Here is an 18,336-nt window from a genome sequence, read left to right as displayed (position 1 = left end):
AAAAGAAACTTCTCTGAAGAGGAAATGCAAATGGCCAACAGGCATATGAAAAAATGTTCAACATCACCTGTAATCAGGGAAATGCAAATCAAAACTACCATGAGATACCATGTTACACCAGTGAGAATGGCACATATTAAAAAAACTAGCAACAACAAATGTTGGCGAGGGTGTGGAGTAAAAGGAACTCTCCTGCACTGTTGGTGGGAGTGCAAACTGGTCCAACCACTATGGAGAGCTGTGTGGAGATTTCTGGACCTACTAAACATAGAGCTTCCATATGATCCAGCAATTCCACTCCTAGGTATTTACCCAAAGGACACAGAAACATCAATTCCAAAGAGCACCTGCACCCCTATGTTTATAGCAGCACTGTTTACAATAGGTAAGCTTTGGAATCAACCCAAATGCCCAAAAATAGATGACTGGATCAAGAAGATGTGGTACATATACACCATAGAATATTACTCAGCAATCAAAAAAGATAAACACATGCAATTTGCAGCAACATGGATGGCGCTGGAAGGGATCATGCTCAGTGAAATAAGCCAGAAAGAAAAAGAAAAATATCGGATGGTCTCACTCATAGCAGGAATCTAGAAAACTTAAATAAGGGACCAGGAAAATGAATATCTATAAGAAAGTGAAAATCATAATCAACAAACAACTATGAACCAGAGACACTTTATGAGGGGAGGGGGCGGGGGGGAGGGATTGGGTTCAAAATAAAGGGGTTGCAATTGTTTGGGGAATATAAAAATAAAAAAAAATTAAAAAAATTAAAAAATTAAAAAAAAAAAAGGCCATTCCACTGCCTCTTCTGCAACCTGCTGCAACTCTGCCCTTGGTAGGACCTCCTGTAGCATTTGTTAGAGCCTACTCTGTCTGGGCTGCCTGCAGATTCTAGTCCAACATTTGTCAGGTGTGCTGGGGTCTGCCAAGTTAGGTCTTCTTGCCAGTCCCACTCTGCACCAGACGGGGATCTGCAGAGCACCACCCTCCCTTGTCTGGGCTGCTTGCCCAGACCACTCAACTGCTTGCTGGGATCTGCCATGGTCTATCACTTCAGGGCTGCTTTCTGGTCCCGTTTGACTGCTTGTGTGGACTGTTGGGGCCAGCTGGGCACCACCTCACCTAGGCTGCCTGCTTAGTCCACTCCACTGCTTATTGGTGTCCCTCAGCTTCTAAATATTGCTCCTAGTATGTGCTGTAATTGTCTGCTTCTCCTAAATGGAGTTATTGGCTTTGTTCTGCTGCAACTTAGCTGTTTATATGAGACTTGGCCTGTATGTTTATTCTGCTACCATCTTGTTGCTTTCTCATATTTATTTTCTCTCCTTTTATTATATTTTATTCTGAATTATTTAATACTATAGTTCAATTACTATTTGAATTTTTGTAGTTTCTAATATGCTATTAAATCCATCTTTTAATTTTCAATTTTAATTATCCAATCTTAAATTTTATTTTTAAGAGAATGTTGTTATTTGGTGAAGTTTTTCAAATTGTTATTTATGTAATCTATTTTAATAATTAATCTCAGTTATTTAAAATCTCAGTATTTAAAATCTGTTATTTTAAATCTATGTTTAACCCAAAATTTGGATCACTTGTGTATCTGTGTAACCATTTTCTCTCTGTTTTTAGTTATTTGGTTGTCTTTTGACATTTTTTCATACTTTTATTGTATGCTGGAAAGTATGTAGAAAAATATATACAGATTCTAGATATCTTCTTCTAAAAATGAGTTAGTGTGTTTGTTTCTTCACCCACGATTATGTTGAGGCAGATCACTTTCATCCAGGTAAAACTGGCCTATATTTAATTTATTCTTACTCTTTACATCTAGTGTTTCCAGGAATCTCAATTTTAAAATGACTATGTATTTAAGTAGATCATTCTTATTTGGGAGAATCTGGTTTTTTGTACCTCTCGCACCATGAGTTTTCAGAATCTCTGCTAAGATATTTAGCTTGTAAGGAGAACCTCAGATTTTCTTCATATTTCAGATTCAGTAAATGCTAATAGTGGAAATGTAGCTGTCAGAGTTACATTTCTGAAGTTCCTTTAGCTTGTTCTCATAAGTTATGGCTCTTTTGGTAACTCTGAAATCCTATTTTTTTGTCTTTCTTCAGTTTTTTGCCTCTTTTGTGAACAGTTGTAAATTTAGGTCTAGGAAACCAAAGTGAAAACGTGGAGTCAAATGTAATGTTCATTTTAATATATATCCTTCCTCTTAAGGAATTTTGGTTTTTCAATGTCTTATTGTTTTAGTTATTCAAAAATAATTTTTAAAATTTTTTCTTTTTTAGTTTATTTTGCTTTGTTTTATCTAATATTTACTATTGATCTTAGAGCGAGGTTTCTTCTACAAAATATCAGAAAAGCCAAAGTTAAATGAAATTATATTGAAAGATAGGAAAATTTCTTCCATTATTGTACTATTTAGGTTTTTTTTGCAATTGTGTTGTAATGTTATATTCACATACATTACATAATGTCATATAAGTAACTTGATAATCTGACTCTGACCTACTTCTCCAGTATCATCTCCTAAAATCTCTTAAACCAACCTGAAACATCTCAGTTTTAAAAGTATTTTATGCATTTATTAATACCTTTGTTTTTTAATGCTATTTTTATGCCCCAATCTAAGTTTCTTAATTCATAAATCCAGTATATTTGTATGCAGTCAATGAATTAAAAGTATGGTAACATATGCATCCTCCCAGTTCATGGGGTAGCTAATCAGATGAAAGTTTGGCCAAAGCACTCAGGAAACTTGCCTCTACCTGAACTTTATCATTTCCCACCGTTTAGCATAAAATATTATTTGTGCCTTGGTACAAACAAATGTTAAAAATATTTCCCTCACACACTTCCACATTCCCCTATACTACCAGTTTTTGTTTCACGAATAATTTGCTCATCATTTAAAAAACAGTTTAATCTTAAGTATAATCTTCTTTCCACTCATTCTAACAGCATAGTTTTTTAACATTGCAGATTTTGATATGATACCAAATGCATTAGTTTTGCAGTTAAATAAAACTAAATTTGAATTCTACATGAAGTTTTATAGTCTTTGATAAATATTTCCTAAGTATCACTTGTCACTTCTATAAATAAGGGAAATAATGCCTACCTCATTGTTTGGAAAAATACCATTGAATGTAAATTTTTTTCCAACTACTGAAGTGGGCATTGGCTGCAAGAGGATGTCTATAGACATATATAGCAATAGCAATAGAACAATATATTGTTGTCATTTAATTTAAAATTATTTAATTTGAAATTGTATTTCATTATTTTAAAATCAATAAATTAGACTGATAATCTTTGGTAAAGAAGTAGGACCAATTTACAGAAGTTCCAAAGTATAAAGCCTAAGTAAATTGTACCCTGCAGCACTTGGTTCTCTAAGATTTTATTGTTCTATAGGTGAGTTCTAAGTCATCTTTGACATCCTTTACTTGTGAGATTCATTCATTTGAACAGAGTCATGCAAATCATGCGTATCAAGCTGGTTTCCTGTTCCCGATTATCTTTCTTAAAATAGCTCACTCATCCAACCCTGTAGATATCAGCAATATAGGCTGTAATTCAGGCCAACCTGAGTTTGATTCCTGGCTCTACTGTTCATCAATTGTTCATTTCACATTCATAGCATGTTCATTGTTTAGTTAACCAATCTATACTCACGTTTCCTCTTCTATAAAAATCAATGTAATAATTTCATATGCCTCATAGGAGTTTTGTGAAGACAGGAAGGGTATCTACATGTGAAACTATGTGGCATGTCATACTAAGTGGTTATTAGCTGCTGGTTGTTGTTATTTTCCCAACCTTAGACTCTTTTCCAAGACTCTGAATGCCTTGGCCAAGAAACAATTTAATCTATTTCCTTCTTCTTCCACCATTTTCCAGAGCCCATAATCCCAGGTGAGCATGTTGGAAAAAGTTTTCTTTCTGAAATGCATTTGGGCAGGCAAGTTATTCCACATAAATCAAGTACCCCCTTGAGGTTCCCCAGTTTTAAGAGCATGAGAATGTGGGTAGTCTTGGCTTCTCTGTCTTTGTCCGGTGTGTAGGATGTCCTGGCAGTTCATCTACTTGAGCCTGAAATTTGGCCTTAAGGCTGGGTTCTGTTCACTTCCTCCTAAGTAGGCTTTCAGGCCAGGAAAATGCTGTAATAGAGTTTCTTCTATCCAGAAAATCCCTAGGGATTCCTCCTCTTGAACTTGAGGGTAGACTTTCAAATACTGCCATTCCTGAATGTTTTTTAGTTAAGCTAAGGATTGAATTTTTCAAATCATCTGCCTTAATATATATATTCAACATCCAACCCTTCTATTCATTCTGTATTTGAACCCAAGGTCAGGGGGCTGTTTATATTTAAACCCCTTCCAGAAATCCATATTCTTTTCCTTTTAACCTTTTAACCTACATTTTTTTTTTCCTTTTCTTTTTTTTTTCTTTTTTCAGTGTTAGGGTCTTTAGTTGCTTGCTGACTTTTCCATTTACACATTTAATCTTCTTTTATTTTGTATTTTAATATATGCACTAGGGTACAATGAGAATTTTTTTTTTATGCTGACATGAAAGGCAGAGAAAAAATACTTTGGATGAAGAACAAAATGTGCAGGAAATGGACATGTTTTCCATTTTAAGTTTTGCTGGTAAAAGCATAAGCTGTTTAGGGAGGGAGAAAGTGCTTCCAGAGGGCAGCCCCAGTAAAAGAAGAGACTCCCATGGCCCTGATTCAGTCTTTTTATTTGACTGTGTTTCCAAGCACAGTGTGAAAAACGAATGAAAAGTGATATCAGGCCAATTCATGGTAAGATTCATAAATCATGGAAAGGAAATTTTTAGGTATACTGAGGGATATATGCAGTGTCACAAATGACTGCATTGATTTCCAAAGGGAAACCAACACAAAGCACTATTGACTATAAAACCTTTACTTAACTGTGTATGGGATTTGTTTTTGATGGTAGAAGGCACAGGAAAATGTGGCAGTTAAGCAAAGGATTATCCAGTGTACAAGTAGCCTTAAAGGCTTTTCATCCTATTCCTAAAAGAGTTAAAAATATATTTGAGTTGATGGCTACAAAGAACTTTTCTCTATTTACAGAAAGGATAAATTCAATTTATATAATCCAGAGGTATATTCCCTTCTCTCTTTTATAGGGAATATTCAACTATACAATTTCAATGACCTTCACAGATGTCCTAAAGAATTTATACAGAGAGAACAGAATTCCATAAAGAGTTATCAGTACCTTCCAGAATAAGTACTTATGAAGGAACATGGGTAGATATCTGCATCATCTTAGCCTGTGAAATTGGCAGCTCAACTCTTATCTTTGTGCTTCTATCACCTTTTCAAATGCTACATCCTACAAGAGATTTCAAGCATTCCATTCTAACAGAACTTGTGAGAATGTTAATTAAATGAGACTAATCCATGTTTAGGGGCAGTAGAGGAACAAAATTCATCTTCCAGAAACTTTAAATCCAGCTTTGCTTACCATCTCTATCCTTTATGTCTACTTTCTCTACTACCTGTAATGTGGTTTTATATTCCCCGAAGTTTGACGTTTACTGAATTTTTCACTGTTTCTGATAGCTGGGACATTATTACCTAGTGAAATCTGTAAAATCAAAGTAATCATGGACCATTCTTAAATACCCAATTTAAAATATTATGGAGCCTGGTAGTTAGTTTTTTTTTTTAAAGATTTATTTATTTATGCATACAAGAACTGGGGTACAGGCCAGAGGTGCGAGGATTCACCGGAGACAAAAATCAAAATAGAGAAGAGAACACGTAGAGATTGACTGAAATACACTGCTGAGGAGAGCAGCAGTCTTGACAGGAGAGGTCTGCCGCACCATGTGGGTAGCCGGCTGGGTGGGGAATCAAACTTGTGCTGTAGAGACTGAGGAGAGCTTCACAGTGCTTAACCCCTTGAACCACCAGGGGATCCCCCTAGTTAGTTTTTCTATGTGTTCTCTTTCAAAAGAACAGTTACAACCTAACTAGAGAGACTTCCAGAAGAATTTCGTGAAATAATAAGCATATTATTCAAAGATCTTCACTTTCCGTGGCACTTTCTTGGAAGAAAGATTCAAAACTGACAGTAAATACTTTTACAATTTTCAAAAACAATGCCATAAATATTTTGTTGGTTAGTAAATGGTACTTTATTGTTTTTAATATTTTTGACTAATAAAATTTATGAATACCTTATTTAAGCATATTACACTATTAGTATTGAAATATTTTGCTGACCACAACTTTGATAGATATTATTGTGGACTTTGATCTTGTTAAAGAAAACTAAAATTCTGAAAAGTAAAAATTAAAAGCATAAATTCAGATAGTTTACAGTGAGATCTCACATTATTGGTACTTGTCAATAACTGAAATTAAAAAAGATGTTTTTTCTTTCTTCTGAACCTCATGTGTTACCAGCAATTTGAACATGAAGACATAGGCAAGGAAAACTATTCACAGTAATTTATGTGCTGTCAAATATTTTCTTTGTTAATATCAATTTAAACACGTAGTAATTCCAACATGACGGTCACTGCAGCATTCCATTAAAGTATAATTCCAATGTAATTGGTTTATTTATTTGCAGATGTTATTTTTGTCTATTATTTATAAATTTGCAAGCACTGTTGAAAAAGTGGGGTTAGTAATTTGTTCTGTGACCTTTCCTTTGGCTCCTAGATAATGAGGATTTGATCCTTGGATAATTCTCCTTGTAACCCATTTAATTTTTGGGAGTTAATTTATATTGGTTCTAAGAGAAACGGGAGTTGTGCTAAGGACTATGTACTATACGAAGCAACTGTACCAAGTTATGTGTAAAATGATGAGCTGTAGCTACACTAGAGATTAGAGAGAAGCAGGAGGGTCACATGTTTCTGAAGGGGCTGAGTGACTAGGTATAAAGCATGAAAGACTTCCAGAAGATTGACTTAGTCTCATCTTTCATGGCCATACATAATTTAAATGTGAAATAATTAGGACATTGGAATTTGCGTTGGGTGTTCTGTGCTACTGCTGTGATGCTATATGTTCTTCCCTGTAATGCATTCTTTATTAAAGGTAAGTCAACCTGTTATTGTGTAAAGTTGACTCTGTATCCTCACTTTGTCATTTCAAATCCAAGAATACACCTAGAAGAACAGATTACAGTGTTTTAATCTCCATTTATAGTATCCAGTGTCCTTCCCTTGGAGTCATTTCTTCTAATGAAATTTTGTTTTTTAGGCTGTGTTGTCACTGAGATATCTCCTAGGAACTAGAAAGAAAGAACTTCTCTAGAGAGTCTAGGTGATTATTATATCATATACTTACCCACTTCATATTGGCAATTACCTTCAATATAGAGGAATTCCAAGCAGAATACTTGAATTTGAGGCCTCTGTGTAAAGAATCCAAAAGTAAGAAAGATCTAAATAAAAGTTACAGGTAGAAATATAAGGAAATGAAAGATGTTCCAATGTTTGCATGGAGTTTGTTAAAAACTAGAATTAGGCCAAGAACTGAGATAGAGCTAGACAAAGTTTAGCTTACTTATTACAAGTAAAGCTCCCTGTTTAATAAACCAGACCATGTCTTAGGAAAGTTCTAATTGACCAATAAGTACAGTCAAGAAGCCCCTTAAAAAACAGCTTTCTCAGTTTATGCCTTCCCTGAGTTATCTCTCTTACCAAAGAGCCTGGAAATTTTAATCATAAAATCAAACTCTAACATCAATTGTTTTCAAGTAACAAAAGGCTTTAATGCAATTTTAATAGTGCAATGACTCTCATATGTTAGCACAGGCTAATGTTTCCTATTATGTCATAGTTAGTGTCTGAAATTAATATATGTAATTTGGAAGTATTTTCTATTTTTTGGAACTATAAAATAAGTCATCTATTTTATTAGCCTTAACATTTTACATCTTCTGATGATCAAAGAGAACAGAAGTAAAGCATTTTCTTAAAAGCACAATTTTAAGAACCATGAATCCTTGTATATCTTCTTAACTTTTTAAACTGTAGTGGTAATCTCTCCTTTTCCAATTTCTTTCTTCAACTCTTGCTCCAATTAAATTTAGCAAATACTTATTGAATGACAATGATGCACTCATCACTCTGCTCATAAGAATATTGTCAACAATAGCTAGAGAAGTTATGGTTTTCATTAGGGTTATAAATTTTTGTTGGAGAGAAAATATAAGTACAAGTTAAACAGACAGTAATAGAAAACTATTTGTCAAACAGGTCCCAGAGAATCATACATAGCATAATATTAGGGAAATTTCACAGAATAGTTGAGGTGTCAGAAGACAATAGAAAACAGAGTTTACAAAGAAAAATTTAAAAAGGCAATTTAGTGAGCTTGTCTAGAATCACTGACTAGATTCTTAAACAGGTTATTGAATATTCTTTTGCGTATTAAAAATCTTAAATTGCTGAGCATGACAAGAGTTCATTTAAAAAATCAGTGTCACAACTCTGAGTGATGAGTGAGTACGTTTATAGCAGAACCTGACTAGTATTCATGCTTGCAACTTGTATTTGTGCTGCACAAGTGCGGCCTATATTATTTACACCTTCTCACAATAACTCTGTAATGTAGGAACTGTAAAATGAGGCCAAAGTAACTAACTTTTTATGGTCAGGTATCAGAAAAATGGTAAGGTTGGTCTTCAAAATATGATAACCTGCTATATCAACCATAAAACAACTTCTAAATTTGTAACATTAAAATACGTTTGATAAACTTCTACTTCTGACTTAAGTAGATTGTGTCAAGCTTATGTCACTGCTTAGGCTGTCGACCGTGAAAAAAAATAAATAAAATGCAAACTACAAAAATAGCCAATTGAAGAACAATTAAGGAGACCTACCTAACAGAGAAGAGACATGCATCAAAATAAGTCATACATTTGTCACTGTTCTTTTCCCCTTGGGGTGTCTGTTAATTCAAAGCACTGAGCATAGAGGCTGACAGAAAATACCAGATTAAAGGTTTTAGCAATCCATCTGAGTTCAGGAGATTAAAAAAAAAATTAGAAGTCAAGACTATCAATATGGCCAAGATTTGAGATACCAAAATCCCAGACAGTAAAGAGAATCACAGAGAAATGAGCTTAACATTCTCTTAAATTTCCCATTAAGTGAAATCACTGCTAAGTGATTTCCTAACTGCTAAGCCACTCTTCTGTGGGTCATAATTAAAAGGAAAAAAATAGAAAATAACTGAAAAGGAGATAATAATGAAACAGATTTTATTGTCTCACAATTTTAGAAAGAGAAAAAAATGGAATTTAGTGTCCACAAAAGAGAACCAACCCTCATAAACTTTGGCCCTTATAAAAGATCCTTCCTAGGTTTAAGAGCACACTGGAAGCAAGCCAAACTTCAAACATGCTGGAAATTAAACAAAGATTATTTAATTTCAAATTGAAATAACCTAACCTACCAATATTCTCACTTCTTGATACATAGAATTTAATCTCTGGTGCAAAAGAAAGACTATAAATATTTATATACAGGTTTAACATACAAAATTACCTACCATCCCAGAGATAGAATCAAATGAAAAACATAAGATAAAAGTCCAAATAATAGATACAGACACATCGATGACTCGGATATGGATTTTAAAGTAACATGATTAATATGTTCAAGATATTAAATGGAGTTGAAATAAATATGATCAATGTATTTCTGGAAAGTGTTAATTTGAAATAGAGATAAGTCTTGCAATCCCAAGGGTAACCACAAAAAATAATTAAAATATATAACAAACTAGTAGATGCAAAGAAAATAATAAAACATACAGATTAAAAGTAACAAAGGAGAAAGCACAAGTATTAGGTAATAGGAAACATAAAGTGCTGAATTCAAATGTAAAACTTTACATATAAATTGATGAAATGATATAGTTAGAATTCAAAATTTTCAGATTAGAAATTGTTTAAGATACCTCTTGAATGTTTAAAAGTAAAAATGTTGGACATATGCTATAAACACTTTAAACAAAAGGAAACTGTTTTGACTGTACTATCTGGTAAAATAGACTTTATAGCAGGAAGTATTGCTACATATAGAAAGACATTTCAATATGATAAAGTTATCAATCCAGCAGAAAGATAGGACAATTGTAAATTCTTCTTCACAATTATATTGGGAGATATTTTTAGTATCAGGCCTCTAGAAACTGATTTTAAAAAGACATTCAAAATATCTTGAAGAATATTAAGATATAATTATTACTTCATATTCGTGTGAATTTTTCTACATATATAAACTTTCACAGTAAAAACTTTTCAAATGTGATATGCTGAGTCTGTCTCATTCATTCATTTTAGAGTAATAAATCCAATTTAACAAAACCTTATTGATATTACCTTCAAAGTATATCCAGTACTATTCCTGTTTTGGGCTACCATCCCTGACCCAAACCATTATTCCTGGCTTCTATGATTGACATAGCTCTTAATAAATCTTTCTGCTTCTATCTTTTCAGTCCTACGATTTATTTTTTTTTTAATTTTTTGTTTAAAGATTTGTTTATACAAGAACGGGGGTACAGGCCTAATGCGCGGGAGGGTGAGAGGATTCATCAGAAGCAGAGCAGTGAGCAGAACAGGCAGACTGACAAAATACACTGCTGAGCGGAGCAGCGGGCAAGACAGGAGAGGTCTGCTGCGCCATGTGGGACCCTCACCGGCCAGCCGCAGGCAGCTTCATAGCGCGGCGCTCAACCGCCTGCGCCAGCAGGGGAGGCCCCAGTCCTATAATTTAATCTTAGCATAGTAGTGATCCCTATTTCACTTAAACTATACCATAGAATCTTTGTGGCACTTTATTAGGCCTTTTTCTGTTTTCCCAGAGGAATTATCTTCCTTCTGCTCTGCTCCATCCTTCATGGTTTCATTGACAGTCTTCTGACAGCCCAGGTAACCCCTAAAGTTTTTTTCTAAAATTTCCTCTACCTTCACATATATACACTTAGATTCTTCATTTCTTTCAAGTATTTGCTGAAATTACATCTTCTCAATGAAGACTACTATGGTAGGTTTTATTGTCAGCATTTATTTCCCTCCCTAATGCAGGGTTGACCCTTGTCATCTGACTTGCATCAGCTAATGAGACATAAGTAAAGAAAAAACTTTAATAAAAAGGTTGTGTTTTGCTGTATTCCCTTTTCGTTCCATATTATGACTATAAAAATACTGTTCTTGTTTCATTAGTCTGGATGCAAGAGAAAGGATAATTGCTGTGAACAACGTCCCTGCCAACTGGTGAACAGGTATGGTGGGTGAAACAAAGATCTTTGTACTACAAACCACTAAGGTTACGAATTGTTACTCCAATGTAACCTGCCCTATTTTTCAGCTCTGCAAATTAGTACCACCACTCCCTCCTCCCCTATCCTAATGACCATGGCCTATTTTATTTTATATTCTGTAGCAGTTATCACCTTACATTTTTTGGCAAGCGTCATCTGTACTTCCATGCATCTTATTAGGTATGCTAAGAATTCAAAGCTCTGGTAGTTCTTTAATAGGGGACATTTCTCAGAGCTGTATTGGTCAGCCACAATCTTGAGAGAGAAGTTAATGTTTTTTTCTATGAAAAAGAAAATGCTTGCTTATTGATTTTTATAAATGGTTATTTCCCCACACTCAGAATTTCTCAGTTGTGATACATTCCACTGTGTGCGCATCATCCATCTGGTCCCATCTGCATAATCCCCAAGCAAGATATGTTAATGTTCATTCTACCTGCTGGTCTGTGGGGAGAAGAGAATCTGTCTCTGATCCAGGAGTCTCATGTTTTCTAGCAACAACCTTGAAACAGTATCAGGACATCAAATTTATTAACTTGCATGTTGGTAAAGCCCAGATGATATAATAACATTATATTATCAACTAATTATTATGTCTATTACCTATTTTCCATGAATTTCCACTAAAGTGTATTTTTCTTTAAAATGCAGCTCTTGATTTATGTCCAGCTGTTAGATTAAGCCTGCAACACAGCAAAAACACTCAATAAGTACTTCTTGATTAAATGAATGAATAATGAACAATCTTCATTACAAAATTGTAAACCCCTAAAATTAGAATTTTTTAAACATCCATTTTGGGTGTAGGAAGATATATTAGATAAATTTTATGAGCTTTTCTATTAAAATTGTATTATTTGGACTTTACCCACAAGATGGTAGAAAAAGGATGTTCTGATAAACTTCTCTCCATAGTTGAACAAGGGAAAACTAAACTTTTCTTATGGGAGAAGTCACCAGGCCATAGCCAGCAATGGGTGACTGAATTGCAGATATTTTTCACTGAGGTTGTTAACTGGTTAAGGAGGTGGAAAGTAGAGGACAAGAGAGTTGTGGCAAGGGCAGTGGTCATACCAGTGAGCCAAACAATCCAGGGACGGTGCAGGTGGTGTCACATTCCCTGATATGAAACTGCTACACAACAATGGAAACTAAAAGAGTTAGTTGGAACAAAAACAGAAACACAGACCCATGGAAAAGAAAAGAGAGATGAAAAATAAATCCACACAAATATGGACAGTTAATATTTGATAAAGAAACGATAGACATACAATGGGCAATAGAAAGCCTCTTTACTAAATGGCATTGGGAAATTGGAAGACCACTTGCAAAATAATGAAACTAGATTGTTATCTCCATCCACAAAAACTAATTTAAAATGGATTAAAGACCTGAAACTATAAATAGGTGATACATTCCTGGATATCAATATAGAGATGTTTTTGGTGATGCAATTAACAGTGGCACGGAAAACTATAGCAAATATAAGCAAGTTGAACTGTATCAAACTCAAAGCTTTTACACCGTGAAGGAAGCCACTACAAAAACAAAATGTAACCTGTGGAGTAGGACATTGTATTTGCACATCACACATCCAATGAGAGTTTAATTTCTGTGTTAAGAACTCATACAATTCAATAGCAGAAAAAGAACAAACCAATAAAAAATGAATAATCCAACTAAATAAACACTGCTACTAAGATGATATACAGATGGCCTGTAGGCACTTGAACAAATGCTCAACATCATTTACTATAAAGGAAATAAATGTAAATCAAAACTAAAATGAGCTATCACCTCACCCCTGTGAGAATTGCCTATATCAGTGGGCCTCCCTGGTAGTGCAAGGGGTTAAGCACAGCTCTGTGAAGCTATCCGCAGCCTCTGCAGCATGAGTTCGATCCCTCAGCCAGCCAGGGAGGAATTATCCACATAGCACAACAGACCTCTCGTTTCTCCCGCTGCTCCCCTCAGCAGTATATTTCACTCAGTCTGCCTGTTCTGCTCCCCGCTCTGGTGAATCCTCTCACCGCCGCCCCCTGCACTTCTGACCTGTACCCCAGCTCTTGTATGCATAAATAAATAAATATTTGGAAAAAAAAAAAGAATGGCCTATATCAAAAGACAGGAAACAAAACAAAGACTGGCCGGGCTGTGGAGAAAAATGAATACTCATCCAATAATGGGGGAAATGTGATTTGGTACAGCCTCTGTGGGAAACGGTATGGAGATTCTGCAAAAAAAAAACCAAAAAAGATGGAAATACCATATGCTCTGGTAATACCACTTCTAGGTATATAGCCAAAGAACATGAAAATGCTAATGCAAAAAGAATTATGCATTCTTCTGTTCATAGCAGCATTATTCACAATAACTAAGTCATGCAACTAAACTAAATGTACACCAATAAATGACTAGATAAAGAAATTATTGAGTGTATCTTCAATGGAATACCACTCAGATATTTAAAAAAGTTAAAATAGCACTTTTGGGGTGAAATTGGGGGGATATTGAAGTGATTATTCTAAGTGAAAGAAGTCCAGAAAGTGAAAAAAACAGTTACTGAATGTTTTCACACGTATGTAAAATACAAACAGCCCAAGAAAATTGACAAAATGCAGTAAAATAATTCTGAAATTCTGTGAAAAATACACTTGCTATCAGAAGGGTGTGGGGGAAGGAGGAGAGTTGTGGGGGAAAGAGGAGGGTTTGGGGATAGAACATAATATTGTCACTGGAGTTTGGTGGAGTGTAAGTGAAGCATGAGCATAAACTGGAGGTGTGAAGTTGTATCTCCAAAATTTTGTAGTTATGTGAAAAATTTGTAAAGCAACAATATTTGAGAAAATAAAATGGGAATAATTATTAAAAAGATCATTGTGATATGTGTTAAAATATATTTAATATGAGTGATGTTTTATATTTGATATATTATCATATTAAACTAAATTATGAAGAGGAGAGTAAAAAATATAAGGCATGTGTGAGAATTGCTGGGGAATGTTATCTCAGATAATTTAGGGACTTGATATTTATGAATATTTTTTATAAGTTAACATAGAAGGGGATCATTTGGGTACATTTTATCATGAATGTGTTTGCCTTGTCATGGAAAAAAATGGTAAGAATGACTGAGACTAAAATGAAATAATTTCTTACTCTAAATTGATATATTTGGTAGAGTGGTGATAAGTTTAAGAGGGGAATAAAGCTTCTTCCAGTTGAAAATGGGTTCTTTTGATGCTTGAGAAGAAGATATGAAAATTCAGTTTTGCCTTGATGAGTGGTTGGCAATGAAACAAGATTATTGCAGATATTTTATCTCAGGGGAGTAGGTGGGTTTGACATCTGGAGGGAGAGGTTGAAGTTCATCATTTGGGTAGAGTGGGAGGAAATGAAAACTCAGAGGTAGGTCAGAACATCTTTAAGAAGGGGGAGGATTTTGGCAAGTGAATAGATAAAGTTCCAGATGAATTGGTTAGTGGAAGTACTGCAGAATTATGGGCTGCGGACAGGAGGAAGTTTAGTTCAGTAAGTCATTGTGTGGAGTCAGATTAGGTAAGATGAAAAGATTCTAAAGACTTTTTTTCTGTGATGGAGGAAGTCTAGAGGATAAGAAGGAACACATCTTATTTCCTGAAGTTCATTACTAATTACCTTGAAAGCCATGTTTATGTTTCCTAAAACATTGTAGTCAGTATCAAACTATTTACAGCACATAAACCAGGTAAAATCTCTGATGTCAAACCAATCATTTCAGACATCAAAATTTCACAAGCTATGATTCTTCTAAAAAGACTTAAGAAGTGTAAATTTATTTTTTCCTTTATTGCTTCTCTTGAATAATTAATTCTAATAGTTTTCTTCTAATTCCAAATTTTTAGAGGCAGCTTGGAGTCAACATAGCATTCTGAATTTCTTCACATACAGTGGACTGTTATTATACACAAAGAAAAAGAGAAGAGGGAGATTATATCATCTAAATTTTTGTATTAATAGATTTGTTCATTACAGGGTAAAATCTTTCTAAATGTTTTCAAAAAAAGAAGTAAATTGTTTTACAGTATGGTACACAGATGACAATAGAGAATTGATAAAGCAATAGAGGAATCTGTTAGAAGATGTCAAGCTAATAAAATACTTCTGGCTTGCTAATCATAAATCTCCTTAAAGAGAAGAAAACAAGTTGTAAATTGATGATTAATCTTCACAACATTAAAATGAAAACAATGATTTCCTATTCCAACACACAGAAACAGGCTTTTTTTCAAACATTTTTTTTTTATTTTTATATTCCCCATACAATTGCAACCCTGATTTTGACCCAATCCCTCCTCCCCCACCCCAAGAGTGTCTTTCGTTCATAGTTGTTTGTTGATTTTGATTTTTTCTTTCTTATAGTTATTCTTTTTCCTGGTCCATATTTAGGTTTTCTAGATTCCTGTTATGAGTGAGACCATCCGATATTTTTCTTTGTCTTTCTGGCTTATTTCGCTGAGCATGATCCCTTCCAGCTCCATCCATGTTACTGCAAATTGCATGTGTTTATCTTTTTTGAATGCTGAGTAATATTCCATTGTGTATATGTACCACATCTTCTTGATCCAGTCATCTATTTTGGCATTTGGGTTGTTTCCAAAGCTTAGCTATTGTAAATTGTGCTGCTATAAACATAGGGGTGCAGGTGCTCTTTGGAATTAATGTTTCTGTGTCCTTTGAGTAAATACCTAGGAGTGGAATTGCTGGATCATATGGAAGCTTTATCTTTAGTAGGTTGAGAAATCTCCACACAGCTTTCCATAGTGGTTGGATGAGTTGGCACTCCCACCAGCAGTGCAAGAGAGTTCCTTTTTCTCCACATCCTCAACAACATTTGTTATTGCTAGTTTTTTTAATATGTGCCATTCTCACTGGTTTGAGATGGTATCTCATTGTAGTTTTGATTTGCATTTCCCTGATTGCAAGTGATGTTGAACATTTTTTCATATGCCTGGTGGCCATTTGTATTTCCTCTTCGGAGAAGTTTCTTTTTAGCTCTTCTGCCCATTTTTTGACTGGATTATTTTTGTTGTTTTTGTTGAGTCTCATCAGCTCTTTGTAGATTTTTGTGATAAGTCCTTTATCATTAGTGTTGAGAGGATTCACACAGACAGAGTGGGGAACAGAACAGGCGGATTGACTGAAATACACTGCTAAGAGACACAGCGGGCGAGTCAGGAGAGGTCTGTCCCGCCATGTAGGTTTCTCACTGGCCAGCTGGGAATTGACCTGGCACTGCGAGGTTGTGGACATCTTCCCAGTGCTGCGCTCAACCTGCTCTGCCAATGGGGAGGCCCTGCAGCCCTGCTGTATTAAGCATGGTACCTTTCCAGTCATGTCCTTAAAAGCCTCCCCATTGGCAAAGTGGATTGAGTGCAGCGCTGGGAAGCTGTCCACAGCCTCTGCAGTGCCAGGTCAATTCCCAGCTGGCCAGTGAGAAACCCACATGGCAGGACAGACCTCTCCTGACTCACCCGCTGCATCCCTTAGCAGTGTATTTCAGTCAATCTGCCTGTTCTGTTCCCCACTCTGTGATGAATCCTCTCAGCCCCCACACCTCTGGGCTGTACCCCAGTTCTTGTATGCATAAATAAATCTTAAAAAAAAGAAATGAGAATAAAATGTAAAACAGGAAGAAGGAATAAATAGATAAGAATGCATTCTTAAAGAAGAGAAGTTATGATCAAAATACCAAAACTATCACTTGAAGAGAATGTTAAATAGGTGTACTATAGCAAGATGTGAATTTTAAAAAGCCACTAAAAAATAATAACAATGAGAAGTAAAGCATGAAGCATAATTTCACATATGGAGTGTTATTAGATATGTAAGAAAAAATTGAAAAACTGTGTTATGGGTTAACTGAGTCTCTTCAAAATTTATATGCTGAAGTCCTCATTTCTAGTGTCTGTATGTTAAAGGCCAAACCTCAGAATGTTGACCTTATTTGGAAATAGGAACTTAGAGAGATAATTAAGTTAAAATGGGGCCATTAGGTTGGTACCTAATGATATATGACTGATATTCATATAAAAAGGGGGAATCAGACTATAGATAGACAGGGACGGAGAAGAGAAGATGTAAGAGACACAGGAAGAATCTACAAGCCAAGGACACAGGCATGAATCAAATCCTTTTCTCATAGCACTCAAAACCTCAACCCTGCCAACATTTTGATTTTGAACTTTCAGAATCCAGAATTGTGAGATAGTAAATTTCTATTGTTTAAATCACAATTTGTGATACTTTGATACTTTGCTACAATTTGTGATACTTTGCTACTTTGCTGCTTTGCTACTATCATACAAACTTATACAAACTGTATGTGAAAATATTTGAAAATCTGAACAAATAGATGTTTTTCAATGAATTCTTAAAACATCCTCTAATTCATCATTATAATTGGTTCAAGAATTAGAAAAGAATTGGACTAGACAAGTCTCAACATTTCAGTAACCACTGGAGATATAAAAAATTGCTGAAGATTAACATTCATTGAAGATACCCAGGTCACATAATTTTTATCAATAGGTTCTATTTAAGGTAATTTCAATATATTATAAACTATAAAATTCCAACCTATTTTATGCCATTTTAAATAGCAGAAATAGATGGAAACAGATATAAAACTTCCCAATTCATTACAAAATTAGCATAGTCATGAAACAGATTAACCAAAAGAACACAAAAACGACAACAACTGAGAGCTGGAAGAGTGGCTTCCATAAACAACAATAATAAAACAATAATAAAAATCTTAAAGATAAATTGTCATTACTTTCTGTAGAAAAGTCCACCAGTAGGCATAAATGTAGGAATAACAGGATAGGATTTTCAGTGTTCCGTGTAGAAAGATAGGATATATTAAGAGCCCCTCAATATAAATTAAAAACTCATTCAATACAAATTAGTACATGAATTCAATTGTAACA

The sequence above is a fragment of the Talpa occidentalis genome, unplaced genomic scaffold, assembly GCF_014898055.3.
Source record: "Talpa occidentalis isolate TD23 unplaced genomic scaffold, MPIMG_talOcc4v2.1, whole genome shotgun sequence".
NCBI classification, from domain to species: Eukaryota; Metazoa; Chordata; class Mammalia; order Eulipotyphla; family Talpidae; genus Talpa; species Talpa occidentalis.
The sequence above is the reverse complement of the archived record's forward strand: the minus strand, read 5'-3'. Positions refer to the sequence as shown.